The 24,703-nt window shown below is 41.6% G+C and overlaps 1 protein-coding gene across 5 annotated transcripts in view; it reads left to right on the forward strand.

The window, feature by feature from the left end:
- Positions 1–24,703, forward strand: part of SETBP1 (SET binding protein 1) — a 268,181-nt gene that overhangs the window by 159,158 nt on the left and 84,320 nt on the right. The window lies entirely within an intron of this gene.

A 24,703-nucleotide genomic window follows, 5' to 3' on the forward strand; every position in this document is an offset into this window, starting at 1 on the left:
GATAGAAGAGCAAGGGAAGGTTAAGTGAAAAATCAGACTTGTATCTTAAATATGAGCAATTATTACAAGGAGTGCCTAAGATAGTGAGAAGTTAAACCAGTTCAAGAGAACACAATGTGCTGTTCTCTTGTTTGGATTGTGTACTCCAGGCACTTGGCAGTGCTTGTGCACAAACTGATGGGTGTGCAATCAATTTGGCTGTTTCCCCTGTGCAGTCTCTTCGGTGCAAACCATCCCCTTATTTGCATGGATCCTTCACTCAGCAGGGAGAGAAGTGCAATAAAAACTGAAAGAAAAAATCCCCCAGGCAGTCACTTCTGATCATACTATTCACTGTTATTGTTTTAAAAAGAGGAACAGAGAAGTAGAAACAGAAAGTCCTTGTTCTGTTCATCTTCCTGCAGCCGACTCGAGATACTGTCTTTCGTCCTTCCTTTGCAAAGAGCGAGCTAGGAAACAAATGACATCTGAAGACAAGAAATGGGTTGCTCACCCCAGATTTTTTTTGAAGGTCACCTTGCAGTTCTCTGTGCTTCAGAGACAGTTTTATTATTCCTCTTTTAACCTCCTTTTTCTTCTTCTTCTTCTTCTTTTTCTTCTTCTTCTTCCCTCCCTTAAGCTAAATGACAGGTTATGAAACTTTGTGGTTTGGTTGTTCTTAATGTGAGTATTGAAAAATGATAACATGCCGAATGCATGTAACAGACTGTTCCCTCCTCCTGCTCCCAGCTCCCTCCTCGTCAGCTGCTGTGGTTCTTCATCGCGTTTAACCGCTCCCAGCTTTCAGAATATATTGGTTTCCGTTCTCAGACCTTCTTTGTCTTTTCTTGCAGCTGTTTGTTTCGCGGTGTGGTCAGTGTTTGTGGAGTATATCAAACCCACCACTAAACTCTCTTCTCCTCTCTTCCCCCTCCTTGCCTCTGCAAAGGTCATACAGCTGCTGGGGTTTGTGTGCTCATGCTGGGAGGTGTCAGGAGGGAAAAAGGTAAACCACTAATAAAGGACAAGTGAAGCAAACTGTAGAGTAGCAGGCTCTGGTCCTACACCCAGACAGAGGGCAGGAGATTCAAACTGATCCTTGGAGAACGTTTATTTAGGAAGGCGGTGGATAAATGTTGCAACACAAGCAAAAGCACCCGCTTGCCATTTGAAATGAGAAGGCATATAGTAATGCTTCGAGCCTCTGGTTTTGGTCTTGGGGTTATTTTGCCCTGATTTTAATGAGCTGGTGTCCAGTTTGCAGGACAAAAAACAGTCTTTCCATAAAGCCTGTAATATCTTACTTCTGTTGTGAAAGGCAATGAGCACTCAGGTACCGCTTGAGAGGGGATTCCCACAGTGTTCTGCAGTCGTACACCAAAAAGGCAGTATTTGTATGTATATCCTTTTCTGGGCAAGGAATTGCAAGCTCAAAGTACAAATAAGCTTTTATGAAATAAGATTTTGCATGACAGCACTCATAGCTGGACAAAAACAAATTTAAGAGGCTAGGCAAAACACAAAGTGTAGGCATGCCTTAATTTAGAGTTTCCTAGATTAGATTTCATCCCATTCCCGCATAGTCACTGCACCTAGAGAAAGGACATGGTGCTTCCAACAGCTGCCAGGATAGTATCAAATAGAGAGTGTTTCTGCACCGACGTGACTTGAACATAGTTTCCTTTGGAATATTCCACTGTAAATTCACCAGCCCTGACAGAATAAACTGGTGGGAGAGTTAAGTATCTGTTTCCTGCATGCATTACTGTCTATGCAAAACACAAGTAATTTTATAGATTTTTTTTTTTTTTTCCTTTTGAATGGAAACTCCTGGCTGGGAGTGGGCCTTGTGTACTGCTTTTCAGGTGAGAAATGTGCTCACAGACCTCCTTGGAAACTGCAGTTATGAAATATCCCACAGAATTATTCATATAGTTTGGGGTAGCTCAGCAATCTGAAGTAATTTTGCTAGAGTATTTTTCCCTTTTCAGAATGGTTTCTAAATGCTGTCTAGCCATTTATAGTGCCAGTCAGGAAAAGTGTATGATGATGTGGGACAAACCAGTAAGTGCTTCTTATAGTTTATAGGGTGCTAGAAAACCTAATAAAATAGAATAGAAATGTTAAATATTCCTTATACTCTCAGAACCATCCTGAGAGATAGCAAAAAGCGCCAAAACATTTCATCCAGTTTCATCTCAAATACATGCATGCAGTCTGTTTCAACTTCAAAAACTGTAGCAACTCTAGTTCATCCAAGAGAGTAATGTAATATTATAAATTTTTACAGGAAAAAAAAAATATATATATAAGCCCACAAATACTCATTCCAAGTCCTTGTAGGATTAAAAAAAAAAAAGGCAAGAAAACAAATAGAAGAGGGGGAATTTCACCATAGGTATTTATAAAATACTGCCTCTCTTGGCCTTGGCCTTCAGTTTTCACTTTCAGGCAGTACTGCTCCCTTCTGAGTGCTACGCATTCTATATGATCCATAGTAAAGTGGTGTGCCATCAAAAAACATGACAGTATACGTGCCAGGAGTCCGGGTACTCCCTTTAGAATAACTGTGACATGAAATATGGGCATCTGACGGATTGGCTAATCCCCTTGAATATTCCTAAAGAAACAAACAAAGGGAAAACAAAACCCCAAAGAAATAAAACTAAAGTCTCTATCAGTAGTCCCAGGAGATAAAGTCTTATCCTAAAAACAGTGACCACTGTAACCCAGTCCATGAATCACGGCACTTAAGCCTGAAGAGTCACATTCCACGTTGACATAGACCTTCAGTAGTCCCATTAAATGTAATGGGGTTGCACAAGATGTAAATCACTGTAAAATATGAACCCTGATCTAAGTTCTTTCTCTGAGATGAATTACTTCAAAGCCATTGTTTCTTGTTTCCTCCCCCTCTAAATTCCTAGTAAAACAGAATTTTTGAAAGCAAATTATTTTAACTATCAGTACTCTTCAAAGAAAATCTGGTGTTATCTCTCTATGCGTTTTCAAATTAGACTTTAAAACACAGGAGGATGTTTCTTGTTTGAGACTTTAGGTCAGCAGTCAAGTTTATTTGACTACGTACTCATGGCTGGATATATTTTAGCAGTGAACTAAATAGGCACGTACAATATATCTGTGTATACTGGGGAGTATACTGGAAAGTAATGTATGTGTTGTGGTGAAAAACTAGTGGTCCGTTGCATTATTTCCATGGTAATTAGAAGGCAAATGACCCTTCTGATGGCAAAACTGAATTATGCTTGTGAATACTCAGTAGGGGCCATTGTACCTTTTGCAAGAGTGTGGCTTGGATGGCTTGAAAGGTCCTTCCAAATGTAATATTTATGACTCAGTCAGTTGTGGGTTTAAAGCCACTAACAGGAAAGGATAACACCAATAGTTGCAACAACCTGTATACATGTCTCTGTATGTTGAATAGGAATGAAATACAGTAAATCTACTTGTCTTTGCCTTTTTATTACTTCATCTGCTGTTCCTAGAAAGACTTCCTTTTACCTACCCAGCACCAAGCATAAAAATTAAAAAAGAAAAAAAAGAAATGCCTGCCAAATCTTCACCATCTTGTTTGTACACAGAAATAAAATTGCAATGAGCAACATTCTGACTTGTACAAGTGAGATTTTTAATAACATATTAAACTGTCACAGAACTTGCATTTTTTAAATGGATCACAAAGTTAGGGGCTCTTTAACACCACATAAAGGGTTATCTATGTTTTGTAGTTCGATACAATTTGTGTCTAAAGATACTATGGCAGTTTTTTCCCATGTAGAAGGTTGCCCTAGGTCACCATTGAAGGCATTAATTATTGGACCATCATATTTTTCCTTACTAAGCCCTTCATAAATGACCACATGGTAACTGGGGCACATAGTATTATGGGGATGGTGGGACAGATATCCCAGTGCTACAGAGAAGCACTAAAAGTCTGCAGAGCTGTTTAAAACAATCCAAAACCAGTTCATCTGTAACATAGGTGGATAATCAGAATACGGGTGCTGGCTGGTGGTTTACAGATTTCGCCAGTATGTATTTGGGATGACTTGCATAACTGATTCACGGCCTCATCACCCGTGATTAATGTGCTATAAAGTTACAGGAATGAAAGCCTCTCACAGGCACTCGGTGAAGCAAGGGCCCTGCAGAAAAGAGCAGTATGTGACCATGTAATTAAAGTCTGTACCATTAATCTGTTTGCACAAATGGACTGAATTGAGGTTACGCTCATAAACTCATTGAGTCATGAGATCTTTCAGGTTCTTTGCCAATGTACTGTTTTTATGACAAGTTTTTATGTCATTTGTTATATAGTCTTATTATATAGCTTATATAAATGAATGTGATTACTTAAAAGTTCACATGCATAAAAATTTGGGGAAATATTGACAGGTAGTACGGAGTTCCTCATGTATGCAAGTTTGCTATGGTATGAGTGATACTATTTCAACTACTTTTATGATATTATTGCCCTTTTCTTTACTCCTCAGGGGCAAGGGGTTAAGCAGTTAATTCAGTTAAATGTATGTGTCTCCACTGTATTCAGATCATCTGAGAAGACCTGAACTAAACCAGACCCCTGTTGTGTTAGGCACTGTAAGAGTCAGGTCCTGCCCCTGGGAGTTTATAGACTCAAGCCAAAACAGGGGGATACAGCAAGAGGAGGAAAGGATTATTATTTCTCTCCTTTTTGGACAGAAAGCTGCAGCATTTGGGACCTTCTGCAAAGTCTCAACATCATCTGAGAATGCTTTTATGCTTAAGAGTCCAGCCATAACCCATGGACCTCTAGAGCATGTTAGGTTTTTCTTTGGCCTGATCACCTTACGGAAGTGCCTCTTTTTCTCTCTTACTGACCATAGAAATGCCCCTGAGTGACCACCTGTCTTCCTAAATCAGGCATCTCCACTCTTAAATGCCTAAGTAGGAGCTGACCTCTTCTTGTGTTTTGGCTGGTAACGATCAAGTTCCTTGCTCAAAATCAAAGAGGGTATGAGACAGTAAGAGGAAATAAAAGATCTTCTAAATATCTATCCGGTGTCTTAATCGCAAACCTTCTTCCCTCTGAATAAGCTTTTTCCTTGTCCTTTGGGCTTGATTTTCCAGTAGGTTGAATATGCTCCTTTATCAACACTTTAACAACACTTCCCAGTAGTAGATCCACTCTGACTGGGGGCAACAGTTCACTGATTCTTAATGGAGATTCCTTCATTTTCCCTTGATAGGGGAGTTTGATAGCTAACATACGACTGCTTTAACCTTTTAAGTATTTAAAATATTGCAAGCACATGAGAGAAGGTGGGGAAGGGACCATGGTAGTGAGAAGAAAGCCACATGCTGGCTCACAGTCAAGAGCCCCCTCTCTGATTTCAGATAGGTCCAAAGGACTGCCCTACCATACTTGGAAGAAAGGCTAATCCCTGGGATCATTATATTCACAATCCTGCCTTGTGATCTTTATAAATCTGTCTCTGAACACAGAGGATGAGCATCCTAGTGGGATTGTCAAAACGCTTTTTTGTATGAACACTTGGTTCAAAAGGAAACAGAGCACTGTGAAGTGTCCGTGAAGAAGCAACTGTCTGAAGGTTTGCCTTATGAAAGATTAACTTGCATCCTAAGTTTCTTTTCTTTTTTTTTTTTTTTCCCCCCACAAAGGCTGTTTTTAATGGCTCATGTTTTAAATGCACACTGTTTAATTATTTATGCATCCTGAGCCTTATTTTCTGTGTTTGGAACTTTTGCTGTGGCACTAACCTTTTTATTTCACACCACTGAAAGCCCATGCTGCACTGTGTACAAAACAGTATCTAAAGGTCCCATGGAGAACGCACACAGCAAGTGTGTAAGGCCTGTTTAAACACATGGGTGAGATGGGTTATTTGCTTGATTGCTTTGACTGGTAAGTCAGGGAGTGTGGCAAACCTAACAGCATCTTGGCAAAATGGTTTCAGATGCAGTGTGGAAGTCAGAAGATGTGGCTTCTGTGTTGGGTGGTATTTTGGTCTCTCTCCTCTGCTTCCACATCTTCCCTTTTCTCTGTTCTGCCTTTATTACCTAAATGGAATGGCTTTGAGACAGATTTTTTGCTGTGTTTTTTATACAGTGGTTAAAACAAAGCATGTCACTCCTGTTTTGAATTTCCAAATAATTACAGTGACAATAATGGGCAACATGCTCTAGGTGGCCCTGCTTGAGCAAGGAGGTTGGACAAGGTGATCTCCGGAGGTCCCTTCCAACCTCAACCAGACTGTGATTTTGTGAATAAATGTAATTAGAATGAATCGTTTAAAAGATTACAAGAACATATAGAATTTAAGGCTTGGATTCCTAGTCCTTCTGTGGTAAGGATGCCTTGATTACCTGTACTTGGTCACATCATTTAATGTCTTATGTCTTTCCTGGTATGGAAATCAAAATAAACATAGATTGTCCTTAGTGCAGAAGGTTGGAATAGATTTTGTGTGGCTTTCACATCTCCTTACAAATTTTGTAAGTCTCTGTTGCTCTAGAAGTGTAAAAATTAAATTTTACTATGTGTAAAGTTTTAATTATACCTTCAAAAGAACTATCTTCAGATGGGTTTGCTAATGCATGTCTCCCAAAAATTATGTACAGATAGGAGTTGTTTTAAAAGCACTTGAAGCCAAGTAAAAGAATAAGGAGAGAATAATGACAGGAGTCTGGAGTGTTGCTAACAAGTCTCGTGCTATCTTGGATTGATTCTTGGTACAGGCTTTGATAATGGAAACATAGACCGTGACCTGGGTTAATGTGCCTACATTTCTAACACAAGGAAAGTCAGTACTGGGATCCTTATAAGGTGCTTACCCCTGTTAGAGACGTGTAAATGAGGGCTTACACGCACATCGAAGTGCTGGTCCAGCAGCTCAGTGTTGTTACTGAAATCCACCCTTGTTCAACATTACACATCCTTGGTTTTGCCCCATATGACCATCAGAGATTTGTCAAACCTGTATCAGACTAGTCTTGTTTTTAATATGTGCAATAAAATTCTGCAAACAGCAGAAACTCTGGGATTATTGCAGAAACATGGAAAGGAAAAATGGGAAAGACATAGATAGATTGTCTTGACATCTCCCTTCCTATCATTGCACAATTGTTCCCTGTAGCATTTTCTCCATTGCCTATTATTTGTTCTAGTCCTATGTGTTCAAAAAATGGGTTTCCTGCTGCATTTATAGGCTGCCCTACAACTTAATATATCTCCCTGTCAGCAGGTTCTAATATTAAGCCTGAATTTCCTTTCAATTCATCCTTTTCCTCCTATTTGCGTTGTGAAAAGCCAGCCGTTGCTTCAGCTGTTGATAGCACAGCGTTGGGACTGAGGGGGGAGTTTTGCTCAGCCTTTTGGCATTCAGTGGGCTCTGTTTTCCAATGGAGACTACACCGGCATTATCAATTACACCTGCACTTGAATGTAAAGATTAGCTGAAGGAAGGATAGAAGCCTTAAATGTTCAGTGTTGGCCCCCTGGGAAGGAAAAGTTTCTAGATAAACTCAAATTTGACTTTATCTGAGAGTAAATTGCAATCAGACATTTTCCTTTTTCCATCTGCAAAGTAATCTGCAGAATCTGGGCAAGTTTTCTCCAAGGGAGATGTCATGGCCTATTGCGAAATAACTCTTCATTTTCCAAAACACTCTTGTAGCTCAATCTTTCCCATACATGGAGTCCCCTCTCCACAGCACACAGCAGTAATGCTATCCACTCTGTATATAGTGTCTGTGGGGGTTTTTATTTTTTTAATTTTTTTTTTTTTTCTTTTACAAGAAAATGGGATCAGGCATTTTGAAAGCACTGGTGTTTATTCCGGGGGAAATCCATCCAAGACAAGTGAACCGTCAACACCTACTTCTCAATAAACAACTGTCAAGGTTTTGAGTAAATGAGGGCTCTGTGTGTGGGTGTGTGTGTCTGTTGGTTATTTAATTACTCTATGAGTCTCCTCGTATCCCTAGTAACCTTCGTGTTTTCATTTGAGTTACACCATAGCTTCGCAGTTATTTTCCCCAAACCGTCGCTGGTTCTGAGGCAAGACTGTTAGACAGCAGCCTGGCTTTGTTTGCTGCCTGTGTTACTGTAGAAAATTTAAACAGGCACCTATGACCCCTCTTGTGTGCTTCAGAGTGGGTTTTGTGCTGCTCTGATGCCTCTTAGGGTCCCTTACTAACTCCTGCATTAGGTCTTGCTCTCCTGAAAGGGCCAAACTTTACTTCTTTCCCATCAGGATATATTGGTTCAAGGGAGACATTTTATCTCTCTTTTTCAGTTCACCAACAAAAAGCACTGTTACATTAGCTCTTGCTGCTTGTCTGACAAATGAGTAGGCATAGCACACACTTCAGCTAAACTTTGCAGCTGGCCAGGGGTGTTGCTGCCAGGCAAACTCATCTGCCAGTGGGCGAAAGATGTCTCATCCGGGTCCTGGGGTTGCTGCCCTAGTGGGAGTGGAAATCAGATCAGTGGAGCTTAAACTAGGTGACCCACTCAGGTTATTTTCTTGGAAAGGGGTTCTTGTTATGTGTTTTGTGATGGGTCAGGGTCTTCAGAGAATGTGATGGGTTGAGATGGTCAAAACTTAATGAGTTTCATCCACTGTGGTTTTTGGTTGGTTTTTTTTAAAATTCTTTTCAGCCTGTGTTGCTTTGAGGAAATAGTGCAGACACCCTCACTTCAGCAGGACCTCCTCTAGAATGGGAAAAAAACTCTGCAACATCTTCTTTACTAAAATCATGATTTATGTAATACTAGTATTTAGAAGCCTCTTCCAAATTTGGGCTTCAGGTTTGCCCTATAATCACACTACAGAAGACCGTCCCTGGATATATCAAAGACCAGGGCAAGCTGAAGTTAGGGACAGATGCAAGGGCACAACAACAATCTCCAAACTCCTACGTCAGTTCTACAGTCCTGCATCTGTGTGCCAGGTAAAATAGCTAAAGGTGACAAGAATGAGAAATCGGTAATTGAAAGAAACAGAGAGGGCGCATGAGTCTTCCAAAAGATGGCCAAGTAAGGGCCAAGGCTTGGTCCAGCATCAATGTGGTCAAAATCTATTGACATTACGAGTGGTGAGACTCCTACTCCCATGCTCAGGTTAGATGTCTAGCATCAGACAGTGGTCTCTCCCTAGCACTTTACATAATTATATGTTCTTTTTTCTCCTCTGCTGAACCTGTAAGCCTGGGGTACAGTGACCAAGAGTCAAAAACCCAGCTAAAGCTACCTCAAACCACATTTAGTCACAGCAAAGTCTAGTATCACAGCCATTGTCCACACTTGACTGAGAGGGCTGAATAATATACTGTTTGTTAAAGGTGGTGTGGTGGAATGAAGCCTCTCTGGAAGCACCACAAATGAAGCAGAGGTGCTCTTGTTGGAAATAACCTATAGCAGAAGCAAAGGATGCCCAGAGGCAGGTGATGGTGCTGCTCTGTGGGCAGTGGGCAGCTGGTTCAGTTGCATTCTTCCTGCGGTCAGCTGCTGCACCCTGTGGTAAGAGGAATATCCATACCTTGAGATTTTACTGATAAGCAAACCTCAAAAGAACAAATAAAAGTGTGAACAAGAAGTCAGAAGTGTGGTCACCTGAACAGCATAGCCAGCTTGTATCCTGGTAACAGATTTTCTCTGTTTTCAAATGCTCATTTATTTAATGCAGCATTTTTGGTGAGAGTACAAGGAAATGTTAACCTCTGCTAACTTACAAAAAGAGACTAGATTTAAATTTGAATTGGGTGCATGAATTTGTTCTGTGTTTTTGTTTTCAAAATAATTTTATTTGTCTGGAAACAGTGAAGAAAAGGCACTGACTGGTATATCTAAGATTATCTCTTTACTCTTCCATGGTTTACCTCAAATAGGAAAGAGAAGTCTTTCATTCAAGAACAATTCAAATTAAGACTTTGTAAAGGTGAGGAATGAAAAATCCTCTGCTTCAGGCGGGAGGAATAACATTAGGCAAGTCCCAAAGGATCACAGTTTACTGTATTCAAAATGGATTTGCAAAGAACTGTAAGGATCAGTATGAGAAAAAAAAAAAATCTGGAAATCTTGCAAGCTTTGTCAGGAACAGGTTGGGCCTCTGTACATTTTGTTGATCAAGAAATGTTTCCAAAAGACTTTTGCAAATGCACAGTTCAGCCTTTTCGATACTGGTATGGAGCTGCAAGAAAAGGGTTAAATGTGTATTACAGGACACCTATGTAGATTAGGCTGTATTCATCCTACCTCCCTTTAGGTGTTGAATTTAGGTGCCTGAATTAGCTGCTCAGATGCCCTACATAGTCAGTGGAGTGATTTAGCATGCTCTGTCTTCTCTAGAGGCCTCATGGACTGTACAGGGAACCCAAGCTCCTAAACCAGGTGTTGGTCAGTTTGGTGGCCAGAGCCGTGCTCTGCAAATACTTTGTTCCAACTGATGAGCTGTGCCAAGCTTTTCTGCAAACGGGGCTGGAGGGCCAATTTCTGCAATATTTTAATAGGTGTTATTCCAGACCTGTTCTCATACCTGACCAGGTTGCTCCAAGCTACAACCTTGGTAACAAACAGCTCAGTCGTGTGGAGAAAACTTGGATTTGAATCCTGACTTGCATTTCTTATTTTACCTCCAACTCTAGAATTTACTTTTTGTGGTTCCAAACTAAAAACTCGGTTTCTGGAGGGCAGGAGCTGAAGGCACAAAGGCTTCACTTTAATCGCAGCCTTTTCCCTGTCTCGCTCAAAGCAAAACCCCGGTGAGCAGCAGACAGCCCTGCTGAGCTGTAGCCTCTGTCTGAAGTGTCCCCTCCTTTTCAGTCAGGAGAAGCATGACAAGGGAAGGAAATCTAATTATATTGCACATGTTCTAATTTAAGCTGCTGTGGGTTGCTGGGAGTTTGAGCAGCAGAAACACGAGGTCACTTCTTGCCTGTGACCGTGTGCTTTGCCTGATGAGAAGTGGATGGACCTGATAGCTTTTCCTGGTGTAATTACCTCAAGGGTGGGTGACTGGAAATCGTCTCCTCAGTCTGGAGCTTCTTTCTATGAAGAAAAAAAAAGCTCTTCTTTAAAATTAAATGCTCAACAGCACACTCATACACAGACAGGTAGAGAATTGCAGGTACGCTGCAACCGCAGATGCATGGATAATCCATTTTAATATCACCACAAAGCTAAAGGACTTAAAAAATGCTCACTCATGGGTTTGCAGCATAGAAATCATAGCCCTGTGTGTCTGAGACTTCCCCGAATCCCAGCTGACTGGCTGCTGTGCTGAAACACAGCCCCATGTTTCTTCTGCTTTGCCAGATCGGGATTCCAGTTGCATCTGTGATACCCGTGGTCATTTTGATGGCAAGTCATCATTTCAGTCAGTTCAGAGCCTTTTTATTTTCACACCCGCGCTGACCCACACAGACTCACGTAAAAAAGGATTAGTCTATTTGCACTTCAGCCAGACATTCATTTATTTCAAGCCATGTTCATCAAGATTGTAAAATGGCTTGGGAACATGGACTTGGGACCTTGATTATGGGAACCTTCATGGGCAATGGCAAAAGCGGGGGTGAAGAAACCTAAATTCTTCTACTGGCCTTGGCAAAGGAATACGGAGAGACCTTGGGCAAATCACTGAGCCTTAGTATTTCCATCTGTAGTATGCGGAATGACTCCTACTTCTTTCATGAAGTGCTTTGACATTTATTGAAGATAGACTTCAGATACCAACAAGGTCTTTTTGCTTTGTGTGAGTGATGTGGTGAATGTCATTCTGAAGATCATGATAGAAAACACATGTAATGAACTTTCGTTACTTGTTTATTCATCGGTTTATACACCCCTGACACCCGTAAACACACAAACACTGTTTTTACTCACTGAAGTAGTATTTTTACAAAATGTATATCCATGGTTCCTGGTGGAGCAGGGCATGCAAGCCCACAGAAACGATTTCCTGTTCTGGACATATTTACAAGGAAATGCACCAGATGGGAACATGGCTGCTGATGAGACTAAAAACTTAATTTTGAATATCTACTGCTGCAGCCCATCCACCTGAGTCCTTGTCAGTCTGACAAAACTAAATGTGTCCCTGGATGGGGCAGGAAGAATTTAGGTCAATTTTTTTTATCATAACTCTTGTACTGAAGCCTACCCTTTGGGCACAGCACTGGCTTCTCTTTAAATATTCCCTTCATCAGTAAGAGTAAATGCAAAATATGTTACATGTGGGGAAAGGAGTGCCAGGAAGCTTTATATCTCTTCTCGCTTCATCTCTGGAGATATTATACATGCAATTGTCTGGCACCCTCAATTATGGCTTACCGACTCCAGGAGGAAAAAAAAAAAAAAGAAAAAAAAATTACTGTAATAAATCTCATGACCTCTAGTCAGGGAAAACCCCAATTCTCAGCTATCCACAACAAGCTGAGCAGCAGCAGAAATTACAAGTGCTGCACACTGAACTAAAGTCTCTGGCACTTTAGAGTGCACGTTTTCCAGCTTTGCCCTTTCCGTAGTATTCCACAGGGACCACCCATCGCAACTGCTGATAAGGTCGTGTGCAGGGTGGGTGATGAATCTGCACTGATTTCAGAAGGTTTTTCTGTCTCCTTGCAGAAAATGGATATGCACCTATTCTTGAGGGAAATCCTTAAAGGGGGACTGTGCAGAAGTATGTGCATTGTCTAGTGGAAAACAGAACAAAGGGGGGGAAAAACACAAAAAGAAATAATAACTGTAAGTAATAAGTAAATACTTTACCTAGAGTGCAATACATTTTTTTTTTCTTATTTGAAGTATTTTTAAAACACTACACCAGTCTCTGCACCAGTGACTTCAACGTATGTAACCTTTTTGTACAGCAGTTTGAGATTTAACTTTTGCTCTTTTTTTCTCCCCCAGTTCCCCAAAAACCCCAAACCTCCTTCTGAACACTGAGTGTGATATTTAGATTCATGCAGAGACATTGAGCAGTTCGGGGGTTTGCATCTGGGTTCTTTTTTTGAGACTGTGATGCAGCATACGAAACAGCAGAGAAACTTAAACCAGAAAAGACCAAATCAATATGTTCTTCCATATTTAAAAAGGGGCGGGGGGGGGGAGGGCAGGGAAGGAAGGAAAGAAAGAAAGAAAAGCAGACGATGCCTAAAACTGACTGCAGGGCTCCTCATATCTTCATTTCCAGTTTGTTTTGATTTCATGCTGTTTTACATATGTCTGTGAGACTTAGATCCAGATTGGGTACAAGACTTGGTGCCTTCTCTTAAAGTTCAGGGCCAAATCTCGGCTATTTGGTGAGGACAGAGTCAGTCTGGAGGGATATTTCACGTATATTTGCCTCTCAACCAGCGGAGGAATGGCAACAGGAATCACAGCAGCTTCACCTGTGCCATCTGCCATGTGCCATGTTGGTAGCCAGAGTGTGTGGAGCTGACAGCATTTGACTTCATTCATGCTTAAAGAACCGTGAGTGGTACAGCACCACCCATCCCTGTTCTGGTGGGAACCACATCTCAGGGGGCTTGTTGAGAGAAAAAGGCCCTTCCGAGTAAATCAACTTTGTTGTACCAGTGGGACACACTGTTTTACAGCAGCAAGGAATATGGCAAGTGAAATGAATTGTTAAAAAATGTGAAATATTCTTTTTGGTGCCAAGGATGAGGAGGAATTCTGGGATGAATCCAGAACTGAGGTGTGTCTAGGGATGGAAATGATTCCAGGGAAAGAGAGAAGAGACTCTGAATAGTGAGATTTATTACACTGGGATGTAGCCTCCCAGAGGAAGGAGTTGAAGACACATTGCTGGAATTGCTTAACACCAGGTTGAACAAAACACTGGAGGATATAGAGAGGATATACAGTCACAGATTTTTAAGGCTAAAAAGAGCCATTGTGATCACTTAGTCGAACCTCCTGCATGACTCATACCAGAGGATTTGCCTAAATGTATTCCAGTTACAAGTCCAATAGCTGTCGTGTACTAATGGATATTGGTTAGAAAAACACCCAGCCTTGATTTAAAAGAAACTTCCAGTAATAGAGAATCCATTGCTATGATAAGCTGTTCTCATGATTACTTATACCCTCTATTAAAAATGTGGGCCATGTTTCCCATCTCAGTTTTTCTAGCTTAGGCCTCAAACCCTCTATACCTGAAGGATCTTCTGTGGCACTCTTGTCCCCATGTAGTTTTAGTCCCTTTGATGTCTATCTCAGATGCTTATAACACCAGGTTCACCTGTGCTTTAGTCGATCTCCCTCTCTCCTCAAGTAGCTCTTGCAAAAGCTTATTTCTGCCAACTCTTCCAATGGCAATCCTTCAGAATAAGTTACATTTTGAAAAGAAAGAGGGACTTTGCTCCCTTAGTGATGGAAAAAATACATTTTCATGTCTGAGACGTGTACTGTCTACTTCTGATTTACCCTGTGTGCCAGGTTGCTTGCATAGGGGACTGTATCTTCAGTGTCAGTATATTTATAGAGTTACTCAACTCGAGCACACAGTCATCCCTGAAGAGGAAGCGATACCAGGGCTGGGAATGGTTTTGCTTTGTCAACATGTATAAGGCAAAGAAATGTACTTAGGTGAGTTACTACAACAAGGGCGATTAAAAGGGGCGATGCTCTGAAGTGCTGGCGGTACCGCACCATCCACTCTGTCTGGTCTCCATGTCTCCACTCCTGAGGGGAGCATGTGCAAAGAAATCACTGAACTTCTGCACACATTCCAAAATTTAAGGGTTTCTCCAGACCAGATCTTCAGCATAGGATAAGCCAAATTCTGACCCAGGAGAGCTACAAGCTTTGCTGTTCTGGATGCTAATCCCAGGCCTGAATGTATATTAACGGCTTTCCACCTGCCTATTCAACCTCATGGGTGAAAGACTGGGAACTCAACAAGTGAATTTTACCCCTGATTTCTTAGGTGAGAAGCTAGAGAAGTTTGGGAGGTCATTTAAGTACAAAGCTGTGTGCTTGGGGTGCTTTGCAAGCCTCTTTTCTAGACTACTATTCTTTACCCTCTCTTCTGGTCTGTGCTGCTGTTGATTTGTGTCGGTAGAAGCCAAAGCTAAACTTGGTCAGGGCTTTTAAGTAATGCTGCTGTACCTTAATAAAACTGTAGTTAGCCTGGTGCTGTTGTTGTGAAAACGGTTGAGAAAATCTCGAAAGTATAAAATTAAGGGACAATTAAATCTTGGGTTCAGCTCCCAAATGGATTTCCGCTGGAGATTCACACTTAATAAAATACAGAAAATTGCATTTTATTTTGGTACATAAATACTGGTAGTGGGGGACTGTGGCATTTAGAAGAGAGAATCGCTCCACCAGAAAACTCACTTCAGCAAAATGATGCAGTCCAGTTGAGCCTCTTTTATGATCTGAGAAATGACTGTTTTTATAGCACACTAAATAAAACCTGCTATTCGAGCTGGAGGTTTATTAGTAAAGCTGATTTTGCCATAGCTGGGGAGGGAGGGGAGGAAGGAGAGATGAGGGATGAATATCAAGGCAGATATGCATGTTGTTCAGAAAAAGCACAGCGGTGCCCCAAAAATGAGATGTAACTTATCATCACCTCACCTGGCATTGCTTCGAAATATTTTGTGTCATTATTTTTCCTGTTGTTATTGCTTTGAAACATTATTGCTAGCCTGGTTGAATTTCCCTCAATGGGAAAACCTTTGCTACAGATGGAGGGGGGGGGCAGGGGGGGAGCCTGCAAAAGCATCTGGATGGAAGAGGCATCCGCAGGGAGCCAATTTACCAGAGAATGGTAAAATTGGTCCTTACCAGAGAGCGCTGAGGTTTAGCCAGGACAACTTGTGATGTTGCTGCTGCCCAAAATCACCACTGATAAGGTCTTGAAAGAGGACTTGCAGGTGGGCATTGGAATCCTCATAGCACACGTCCGTGCCTCATGCATCCCAGTGCAGTGCTGCATGTTTTTCTTTCAACTTGATTTCCTTAGGGGTGTAAACTAAAATGACCTGATTGAGGACTAAAATCCTCAGCAACAATGTCACAGAGGCATCACCTCTAGTCCAGAAACAGAGACATCTGCCATGCTTTTGACCTCTTCAACATGTGCAGCAAATTTCCCCAGTTATCCCCTCATGGGGTTGCTGCTGGTTCTAGGAAACGGCGGAGAGGGAACACTTTTTATCTGCCAGCAGTGGTGAAAAATAGGCACAGGTTATGTGCAAACTGGGAGGGTAAAGCTTATGAAACTCCACCTGTCCCACAGCCTTTTGCAAATGGGGCAGGTTTCACTGCATGCCTGCTTGGACAGTTAGAAGGACTGCAGTGCAAGGGGAGATGACTGTACTCCTACTCCCTTCCATCCAAAGATAATTATTTTTACTGGTGAAAGTAAAGGAGAATTCCACTTGGGAGTCTTATCAGAGACCACCTGGCTGAGAGAGTCCAGAACATGTCCCGTCTCCAGGTGGGATGGTACACCCCACACCATTTGCTAGCTTTGCACAAAGTGCAATGACTTTTCAGTACATAACCAGTGGAGCCAGAAATTCATCACGTATGACATCTTTAGGCAGATTTTCCAAAGGGGGTGAACCTCCCACATTTTCCTGCATATCACTGAACTTCATCTCTTCAGGGTGAATTTATTGTATATTTGATTTCTCCCACAAATTTTCTTGAGCTTTAACCCAGGTGCACCAGATGGATGTTCTGACAGATTTCTGGACTTTTTGCTAATGCTGTTGCACATGCAATACTTCATGCCAGACCTTAGCTGCAATCAGCATGCTTTGAAAGAATTAATCTGGAGGTCAGTAACTGCTAAATGAAGTGCATGCTAAAAGAATGATGAGCTAACTGACTGGAGATCACAGCTTTTATGAGCTTCTCTAAATGCCTGTTTTCTGGTGAATTCAGTATCTCCTTGGCATTTAAGAACTCAGTTTATAATCAATTTATTTAACTCTAGTGGAAAGAATCACTGGGCTCAATGGAAAAGCCCTTTATATTTCCCTCACCCCTTGGGGTAAAAAAAAAAATATTCAGGGTAAAACTGCAATTCCTATACTAAATGAAGGATAAAAGCAATCTTTCAATGCAAATAAGGCACTGCAGGCTTTTAAAAATAATAGCAGAAACTTACGGTGCCCAGCTGCTCACATCCTTATTTCCAATTTAGTAATCTGAGACGTGCTGAAGCATTAACGTCTTGGACAACACCACAAACCTTTCAAAGATGAATACCTGTTAGTGCTTGCATTTCTGCAAGTCCCAGTCTGTCTTGGGATCCTTCCGCTGTTTGATTTTGGCCAAGTCACTATACAGATACACATTGCACTCTACAACTTGAAATTACAGAGCAAAGTGGATGAGCAGGATGAAACAGAAACCTGGATGCATGGTGTCATAGTTACACATCAGGAAGAGGAGGTCGAGCTCCATGGAACTATACCACTTTTGAAGGGGTAGAAGTGTGTTTTATATATGAATAATAGACCCTTAATATCACTGCTGCTGTTAAGTTCATTAGCAAGGCTTTTGGACAAATGAAAGCACGCAGCTTAACAAAGGTGTCTTGCTCTGCAAGCCCTGGCTTTGTGGACGTAACATCTGAAATGCTCGCCTAAAAGTCTTTGCATTGGCTTGAGGCCAAACAAGGACCACACCAGCGTTATCTCACCAAATGAAGGGGCAAAATTGTATGAGTCTCATTGTAGTCCACCTTAGCTGGTGCCCAATTGTTCTCTCCCAGCTGCCTAAACTGAGGCGGCAAACAGTGTTATGCTTAAACACAATATTTAAACTGTATTGTTATGTCAGTGGTGATGGGCTCTTTGTTGGAGATGACAGAAAAATCCCATTGTTTAGAGTTTTCCCAGACTCGGTGCTTAATACAAAGCCCTGAAAAGAGCAAGATTGTTTAAACATTTGATAAAGAAAATATGTGCAGAGATGGGTCTATCCCACTCTATCCCCAAAGAACAGATCAGCCCACAGCACCAAATCCTACCTTTATAAATTCAACATGTTGTTGCAATTTGCCCAAATAAAATCCTCAATCCCTGTGTGTGGAAAATGGAAATGTCTGAAATCCAGCAGAAGATTGAAATAGTGTGCAAACCATCCACTTTAAAGCTGGTAGCAAAATTAATTTGGAATAACTTTGGAATTTCTCAATTATTTAGCAAATCATCACGCTTTACCAGGAATGCATGAAAAATTATGATTTGCAACCACATGACCATCTGTGGGACCCTTTAGTAATCTCTGTGTATTGCTTTATCTTTTCTTTAAGGATAAGTGCTTTAGATAGATATTCTCAACAAAATTATAATGCAAAACCCCAAACTTCAGTTTCTCTGTATTGACACAATTACACAAATATCTCAGGGAAGACAGAGAACTACATAGCAATGGGAGTGCAAATCTGGAAGGACCCCCAGCAGCTTCAATGAAGATCCTCCTGATTTCCATGAGACTTACACAACAGTCTATGATGTTTGTGTTCAGTGAATAGACACAAACAGGTGACACTTTGCTTTTAATTAACCTACTCCCACCCCATGCTGTGTCTTGCTCTCAAGTAGCCCCCCCTGCAGCTTCATGTTAATTCCTGCCTCTCTTTCTATATCTAACGAATGATCCTTGCTCCAGTGAGTGTGGTGGTGTTTGGGCTTGTACTATTGAGGACTCAGGGAGCTGGGGAAGGACTAAACTCTGGGAGCAATGAATTTAATAAACTGCTCTGGAAAATCCCTCTTCTTTGGGATGATAATGCTGAATTTTATCTTAATGCCTGCTGATGTGTTTTCCATTCGTATTTTAATTGGAATGAAAGCCCCTACATCAGTTTTGAACAAGATTCAGTGAGGTTTCTCAGAAGACATTACTGCTGTTTGCAATTCTAGCAAGTGTCATTTGCTGGTTTATGATCCTTCCTCCATGGTTAGGTCACCAAAGACCTAATGGGCTTCCTGAAACCATTTCAGATGCTTGCAAGTATGAACTAACTTGACTTGATCACAGACCCCTCCAATAAATTGATCACATCTCATGTCAATGACTGCTTAACCTGTAAGTCATCAGGCTAGAGTTACGTTCCCCTGAACCTGGTGGCTCCTCTGCTTGGCATCTTTTATTTACAGAGTAATGTTACCCCAGGAAGGCTCACTACACTCACCAAATACATGAAATATCTCCAACCCATAGTTCTAACTGAGCCTTCAAGTGAGCGGTTTGCAGCTGTCCCATTGGGACACAAGAGGAAATGCTCAATTTTGAGCAAAAGTGTGAGCTGAGACAGGATTATTTATTTATGTGTTGGAGCTAGAAATCTCAGTTTTTTCTTCCTCTCGAAGGGTTTTCTTCTCCAGTAACATGTTTTCATGCATGTCTAGGAAGCAGAAACTGAAAAGAAAGCTTTTTCAAGAGGAACAAATAACCTGGAGTTTCTCCAGGTTTTAGAAGTTCCTTGTGAAGGACCAAAACAGAGTCTGATTTTTCAGCAGGTGGGCGCCCATTTGTTGTGGTTTAACCCAGGTGGCAGCTAAAACAACCACACAGCCGTTTGCTCATTACCCCCTCCCAGTAGGATGGGGGAGAGAATTGAAAATGGAAAAGGAAAAAAAAAAATCAAGAAAACCCAACTTGTGGCCTGAGATAAAGACAATTTAATAGGACAAAACAAAACAAAACAAAACAAAAAAAGGTAATAATTATAATAAAATATACAAAACAAGTGATCAACAGCACTATTTCTCACCACCCAAAGTAAATTCTCTGCAAGACCCTGAGGTATCCAGCCTTCCAGCCCACCCCCAATTATAAATGGGACATGATGTCATATGGTACGGAATATCCCTTTGGTCAGTTGGGGTCAGCTGCCCGGGCTGTGTCCCCTCCCAGCTCCTTGGGCACCCCCACCTTCTTAGCAGGGCAGTGTGAGAAGCTGAAAAGTCTTTGACTGCTTGGCAACAATGAAAAACCTCAGTATGTTATCAACATTGTTCTCATCCTAAATCCAAAACACAGCACTGTACCAGCTGTTAGGAAGACAATTAACTCTATCCCTGCTGAAACCAGGACACTATTGCATTTTCCACTTAACCTCAGTGCCGCCAGATTTATTCATTGTCGCTTCAGTCTTGAAAATCTCTGGTTGGCCTTTTCCAAGGCACCAAAGGTCTGTTTTCAGCATTGTCTGGAGTACTTTCGAGTATAAGCTTAAATTAAAGCAAATATGAAGTCAAGCCTGCCTTTGCTCTGAGCTGGCTGATTACAAGGAAGGTCCATTTTGCATGCCATAATGCAATATTGCTGCCACAGCAGAGTGCTGTGCCTGAACTCATATCCTTCTCTGCATGGCTTGGAGACAACACTTGATGACCTAGTATCCAGCCAGCCCAGGTGGCGAGCAGAGCAAATGCCCACATATGTCCAAGCAGTCACAGCCTCACCCCATGGATTTCCAGTGACATGCTAGCTCCCAGTCACCAAAATTGTTACCAAAAATGTCTTACAAGTTCCTAAACCACAGAGAGGTATTATATGGTGTTTTGATGAGATTTGTTCTCACTAGAGAGGCAGGGGTGGCCCTGAGATAAAAGCAAGCACTTCCCAGGACTCTGATTGTAAGTGACATTATTCGTTTAGGAAAGCCTTTCCTCTTTTTCTTTTTTTTTTTTTTTTTTCTCTTAATTTTATTTCCAGCCTATGAAGAAGATAACAAAGGATGGTATGTCCCCAGAGCACACTCTGGTGTGTCACTGTGGATGCCAATCCCCACAGACGCTCCCAATGTTATTAATTTTTAAAACAAACTTGCTGATTGAGGTTCTGACTGCCTTTAAATTGTCTCTACAAGGAGACTGTGTACTAATTAACCCACAGAAACAATCAATGATGTACCTTTTTCAAGTTTCAGGGTGATTAGAATATGAAAATGAAGAGCACAATAGTGCAGATGTTTTAAAATCACAGCAGACAGCAATTAGTGACATGGGAACCAGCTGCTTATCTCTCCAGATAAAGCCTCTTAATAGGGAATTACACTTGAGGAGCCATTACACAGATGGATCTGCGAATGATTTAAAGAGGGGGCGTTGTAGTATTAACTTTGATTTGCAAGCCAGATTCTTGACAAGCTCTATGTATGTTACCTCCACAAAAAGGTGCATTTGGAGCAGGGGTACCCCCTATCTCCTGTAAGCAATCAGATTTTTTTCAGGTGATGGCTTTATCTAACCGTGTATTTTATCATCATTATTATATATATTATTTTTTATTTGGATTTTTTTTCTTATTTGTATGATTATTTTACTAAGCTCTTTATTTGGTTGCTGAGATCTCCTCCCACTTTTTGCTTTGGGACTGGAAGCAGTGTATGGATTTAGAGAGAAGATCAGGCAAGGGAATGGGGAGACAGTGTGAGACATTCTGTAGTTAAATGAAAAGAGTCCCTAAGGGATGGATTCTGCTGCTGGGTACTGCTTGCAGAGTAGGGTGCCGCTCATCATGGGACTGATACAGTCTCATTCTCTCAGTGGCAAGGGCTGCATGCCAGAATACAGCTGTGAAGAAGAGTAATAACATCTGCAGGTGCAGGGTTGCACAGGTCTGACAAGGCAGGTGTAAACCCACCGTCCCACCTCCTCTGCTCTCTGGACAGTGCACTTCAGTTGCCAGTATGTGAGATATATCCTGCTTACAGGTCTGCCCACCATTGACAAAGCTGAGGACTGAAACTCATGAGTTTGGTATTAAAATTGTTTACTACTTATAAGAGGATTCAAACTTTATTTTTTTAGTCTGAGGTTTAGCATGTGCTGGATCACATTGCTCAAACTTCTTTGCAGTCACAAAAACTATTAGCTTCTTTATGTGTATTTTATTTTCTTTAAATGAAAGATGGAATTATTACCCTAGGCATATCCAGTAAACTGAATATCAAGAGAAATATTGACCAAGTCTGGTGAGATGTGATAAAATTGCATGGGTTAAGCTATGCTTCTGCTTTCACAAAAGAAGAAGGAGCAGACTCCCGGTTAAGAATAGCTAGCTGCTGAAGAAAGTCCCAGTTAATAAAAGGGCAAACTACAAATAGAGGCAGGCACTGAAGTTTGAAGCATTTTTAGGGTCTCATAAACCAAAAAGTAAATAAAGGTAAATCTTTCTGTTTTCATGAAAAAGCCCACTACTCTTGATGCCTGTCTCGTCCATGCTGCCACAGGAACTCTATTCAAGTCAACAGCCCCTTCTCAAGACCTATGGAGCTGCAGTATATTGCACACTTACTGACAAATAAAGTAATGAATTTCCGTAAAAGGCATCAAGACACAGGTTTCTGAAGAGGTCTGTTTGCACTCACTCTGCTGACAGCTCTGCTGTCCTCTGCTAGCTCAGCAGAGGGTTAGGTTAGCTCAGCTGGGGCTTCTTGACTTCTTAGGGTGATACTGACCCAGCAGGGAGAATTGAAGCCTAAACATTAGGACCAATGGGATCAGACAGCAACCCAGGTGGATACACAGGGAATAAAATACACTTGGCTACATTATTTTCAAATGATTTACCAGTGCTTTTAAGTAAGCAGTCCCCACATACCCATTGCAGCCGGTGAAACCCAACCCGATGCAGTCAAATGATCTCTGGTTGCTGTGCTGACGAAGAATTATTTTGGATGTGTCCAGCAAAGGAGAACAAATAGTAAATGTTATGCTGGAAGAAGTTGCATGATGAAACCCACTGGACTGTTATGTGCTTGTGCAGATATATAGTTTTGACATCCCACTTAGGAAATGGAGTCCCCTGATCCTGCAGACTGGTCATTTTTTGAAGGCCTATTGAAATCAGAGTGCCTATCCACATGATTAAATGCCTCCAGAGTTGGCACCTTTGATGACATAGGCATATCTTTCTCATGAATTGTAAGATAGATGTTGTGGTGGCCTGCGGTGCTGGAGTAATGACAAGGCTATCATTAGGGATATGTTGGAAGTTGCATCATCATTTTATAATGTGCAGGCCAAGGAAATGAAGCTGGAAGAGCCAAGCAATATATCAGCATTCATTGCTGATATATATATAGCCGGCTTCTCAGTTCTGAGCCCTTATTAACTGCCTTAAAATATAGATCAGAGATTAACTAGAGATCTCTGTGTGAGCAGTGGACTTAGAGGGACCAGGGTGTTGCCAGCATGTGATGTTTTCACTCACTGCTGTAACTCTTTTTCTTTTTTTTTTTTTTTTTTAATTTATTTATTTTCTTCCAAATGAAATTTTTCAGGTCATTTAGTTTCATAGCTTGGCATTTTGAAAATAACATGGGTGTGAGGATTTGCTTTGGTTGCAGCTGTAAGGCCAGGATCTGTGCAGAAGGAGCCTGGCCCTGCCTCGGTGTGGGCCTTGGGGGCCAAGAGAGACCTCAGTCCATCATTTCCAAGACTTTTCCAAGTCAGAAGTCACGGTACCTTGGGAAGATGATGTTTCATGTGAGGTTTAGGTGGAGGACACGCACCTCCAGCCTGCTGGGCCCTCAACAGGGGATGGCCACCTTCCGCACATCTCCTGTGTGCAGGAAACTCCAAATGGCTGAGATAAAATGAAGGTCAGGAGCTTTGTGATCAGTTTAAAACAATTAAAAAACAAAACAAAACAAAACACCAAACTATCAAACTTCAGTGCCAGCGCTGCTGATTTCCTTTTGACCCGTCCTTGGCCTCATCCCAAGGACGTGGACGCGGGTGGGCTCCATTTTCGGAAGGAGAGCATCAGCAGTGTGGGTCTTGGCTGCTGCGCGCTGTGTGGCTTGCACGCGGGAGGCCGCTGCAAGGAGGAAGAGGAGGAGGAACAACAGATTGATTCCCTGAGGGCTGTTTATGCTTTCGGCTCTTTTCTCAGGCTAAAGAAACCGGGTGTCGCTCACCCGCGACATCTGCAGCTCCACCGCAGCTGCATGCTTTCATTTTCTCACTCCACAATTCCTGGAAATTTCTGCTTTCCCTGAGTGTGTCTGGTCCATGTGCACGACAGCTGAACTATCCGCAGGATTTAAGAGTCCCTGATTACTCCTCAAACGATGGACCAGAGCAGCTTCGCTGTTATTGCCTATTTCAGAAAAACCACATGCCCATTTTCATATGCATGTGAAGGGTATCTCAACATCAATTTGCCAATAATACTGGTCACTAAATAATGCACCATGGGCTTGGGGGTGTTTGTTTAGCACCTTTAAAATCCCTCTGAAGTTGCTCAGAACTGGGGACACCTCGTTTCCCAGCTCAAAACCCTCTTCTGATGACAGCCTCCTTGCCCCAAAACTTCTGTTGCAAATACCCTGAACGGGGATCTAATGTAACGCTACTGATAGAAACTTCATTGTAACAGGGTGTTTGCAGAAACATGAGACACTTAGCAGTTGTATTATATTGTTCTTTCATTGGTTGCACATTTATTTTAAGTCTCTCGTCATTTATTTGGCATTCGGAACAGTGTCATTACTATTTGCTAAGAACAGGTGTTTGCAGTACTAGGTGTACAAAATAAGTTGCACAGTTTGATCCAGAGCTTTACAAAAAAGGTCCTAAATGTAACACAAGAAAACAAATGGCTAGAAGAGGTCAGTTAATGAAAGTAAAAAAAAAAATAATTTTTTTTTTCTTTATGAGACTTTTTAAAAGGTTGGAGCTGTAGCACACATAATTTCTTTAGCTGAAGGAG

Source organism: Balearica regulorum, chromosome Z, assembly GCF_011004875.1.
Source record: "Balearica regulorum gibbericeps isolate bBalReg1 chromosome Z, bBalReg1.pri, whole genome shotgun sequence".
NCBI lineage: Eukaryota > Metazoa > Chordata > Aves > Gruiformes > Gruidae > Balearica > Balearica regulorum.